We start from the raw sequence: 3,233 nt of genomic DNA, 5'->3' as shown, positions 1-3,233 counted from the left end.
CGAATGGCGCACCCTCGTACAAAAGACCCTTAGCGCACACTGCGCGGTACTTCAGTTTACTAATGAACCCAGCCAGGGGTGCGCCACTCGAGAAGCACTTTTACTTCTGTCACTCTGTCTGCCGACAGTCGACGGGCAGGCAGACAGATAGACAGACAGACAGACAGACAGTTCACAATGGCTACCCGTTACAGTCACGGATTCACGGCCGTTCCATCTTCGCCACCCGCGCCCGCGCGCTCGTTGGATCTTCTCCCGGACTTACGGAGAAAGCAACGAAGCGAAATTTCGTCTTTTCCCGCCCGAAAGACGAGCAGGACGTCTGTATCAGTTCCATGTAAAGCGACGTCGCTTTGAGAATGCTCGCGTCGCCCGGCAGGCACAAATGGACTGTTTCGAGTTCATATAATAAAGGCGAAAGTTATGGCGTCTCGAAGAATACTCCCGTTTACGAGCGAGAACGCGTAAATACTTGCGACGCGACGATGGCGCGACATCTGCAATTGCGTCTCTCTCGCCTCTGCGTGATTGAAATCCTCGTTGAATCGCGCTCCGGCTCGACTCCCGCGAGGAGATTGATTTAAGTGCTGCAGAAATTTCGGGCGAAATGATATCGGCAGGAAGATTCTGTCCATCTTAACTTGTGTCTAGTGAAAATCAATTTCAATTGCGCGAGATTGCTGTTCGAGGAGGGCTCCTCGGGTATCCTCAATGAAGCCCGGAACTAAACAACGATGGGATGCTGCAATTCGATCGTAATTTTTAGCGGTCTGTCATCGGGTCTCGGCCAGATCCGCGGAAGTTAGGAGGGACAAGAAACAAAGGCGCCGTCGTTACGTGCCGGCCGATTGAAAAACAGACGGTTCCAGCAACTTATTATTCGCATTCACTTGGGACATAATTTCATGCTGTAATTGCGGAACGGATCAGGAAGCGCTTTGTAACAGCTTGCTAAGTGCTCTCTAAATGGAAGGGAGAATGCTTCAGCGATTCCTTTGAGCCTCTTGTTTTATTGAATGTCGAATGACGATGTTCTGAAATTTATCGAAAAACGATGTGAGAGAGCGTATTCAATAGCATAGATTTTACAAGCCGACGGACAAAGTTATGGTATCTGTCGCTGTTTACGACCACGGCGATATATATTTTTCCCTTTTTCCCTCTTCCCCGTGACACGCGGGAAAACGGGACGCGAAGCGAAGTCGCGGCGTGACGTCTAGGGTCGATTGATTCTCCGTAAAATGTTCGTGCAATTTTTAAGCGACGCGACGGGAATTTGAGCATTGACATAAAAGCACTCGGGGAAGTAATCCCCTGCTTCTCTCAATTCTTTCACTTCCTCGCTAAGATGGACGTTCTCGCGCGAAAGAGCATACGCCTTGTACCTTCTCTAGAGCCGGCGTTAATAAGCTTAATCTAATTAGGACAAAGCGACAAAGTATTTTTCCTAGGACGTAGTTGTCGCTGCCAACAAGTCTGCGAGATCTTCGCTCCGAGTAGTCGGCGTGCAATCGCGAACGTTAGTTTCTTTCTCTTACGGTAATTCGTCCCGATATCTTTTAAACTTCGCTTAGCTGAAAATATTCAAAAATTACGAACATCTCGTAATCGAAGAATAGTCAGAAAGATTGGCTTTTGTTTCACGTCTCTACGTCGGTTCGTTCGCGAGGGAACTTTGAAGCTCGCACAGTGGACTCTTTAAATTCCCGTCACACTTCGGCGTGCGTGAGCTCGTCAAATCAGCGACCACATGGTCGCGAGCTGTCAGCTGATGCAACGCAAAAATAAGGTCAAATTCGCGTAGATGCGTTATTACGCGTCGGAACGGAACTACACCCTCACTGTGTTACCTGATTCAGCAGGTTGCTATTGACTTTATTTTGACAGCCGATCTCGTGATGGTTCGATATATCCATATATCGATATATTTTGACTTCTAAGAGTCGTAAAGACTTGACGCACACATACACACATACATAATTTGTTGAGAAATTAAGTTTACCGCGCTTCCATGATTAATTTGGAGAGGGAGGTCTGGAACTTTTATTTGTTTCTGTGATTTTTATTAGCCATTTAAATCTCTTGACCTGCAATTGTGTACTCTCTAAATTTTTTAAAGCGGTCTTACTTGAAACATTCAAGTGAAAAACGACAGCATTTTCGTTCGAAGTAACAGCGAAAACACTCGAAAATGCAAAAGTGAATATTTTCCTCAAACTTAAAGTGGATTCTGACTTTGTATGAGAGAAGGTTTCGATCGATTAGAGCGAACATATTCCTACGCGACGGTGGGAGATATATCAGATTCACTCTTCACGATTCCTTCAACGAAAATATTCCCTCAACGATTCAGAGTGGAGAATTCACTCTATGTGTGCGAGTGAAATATTACTAGTATTCGAATAACTTGTTGGTCACTTTACTTTTCGAGCGAAAATTTAATAAATGTTGCCTCAAGAAATTCAGAAAGTAATATTCCGGATATTTTATATTCAATCTCTAGCATTTATTTCGATTATTTTTATTAGCAATGTTTCGTTTGATTGCGTGTGGCGACTGCTAATCTCAGTGAGATGGAGAATTATGAGAATTACGAGAATTAGTCGGGCTACGTGGACAAATTTCGCTGTTAAGCGAGCGACAATATTATTCACATCTCATTATCGCTCATACTTAGTGTACCGACTCTTGGTAATTTTAGTTGGTAACACGTTCGTTTAACGAGGTAGGTAACACGATAGCGTATTACTAATGAGTGCACGTCGATGCGGAGCGAGCCCGCGGTTAGACTCTAAAAGGGGATTAGAGTCGGATTCGTGCGGGGAGATACGCGTCCGTCTGTAATCTCACGCGTTATCGTTCCGAGACGCGGCCGGCGCTTGAATTTTTCATCGTCATTGCGGGAGAGACGGAAGCAGGACCGCGTGGTCCTTCTCTCGAAATCCATTGTCAACAGAGGGTCGTGGCGCTCCGCGCCACGATGTTTTCGGCTATTCTCGTCTGTTTCGCCCGCAACGCGAGGGGAAGGGCGCGGGATAATTCCGACGGGATGGAGCAGGTGTTAACGACGCCTCGTGTTTAGCTCCCTGCCATATTTTCGACGCTTATCCCGTCGCTGTTGCGTCCATAAAAAAAAGCCCGGTATAAGAGCGGATGAGGCGCCGAGAGAGAAGCAGGGCAACGGGGGAGGGAGAGAGAGAGAGAGAGAGAGAGAGAGAGAGAGAGAGAGAGAG

The sequence above is a fragment of the Odontomachus brunneus genome, unplaced genomic scaffold (genome assembly GCF_010583005.1).
Source record: "Odontomachus brunneus isolate Ranch 3 - 2012 unplaced genomic scaffold, Obru_v1 Obru_scaffold_047, whole genome shotgun sequence".
Lineage (NCBI taxonomy): Eukaryota > Metazoa > Arthropoda > Insecta > Hymenoptera > Formicidae > Odontomachus > Odontomachus brunneus.
Note: the sequence above shows the minus strand (reverse complement) of the source record.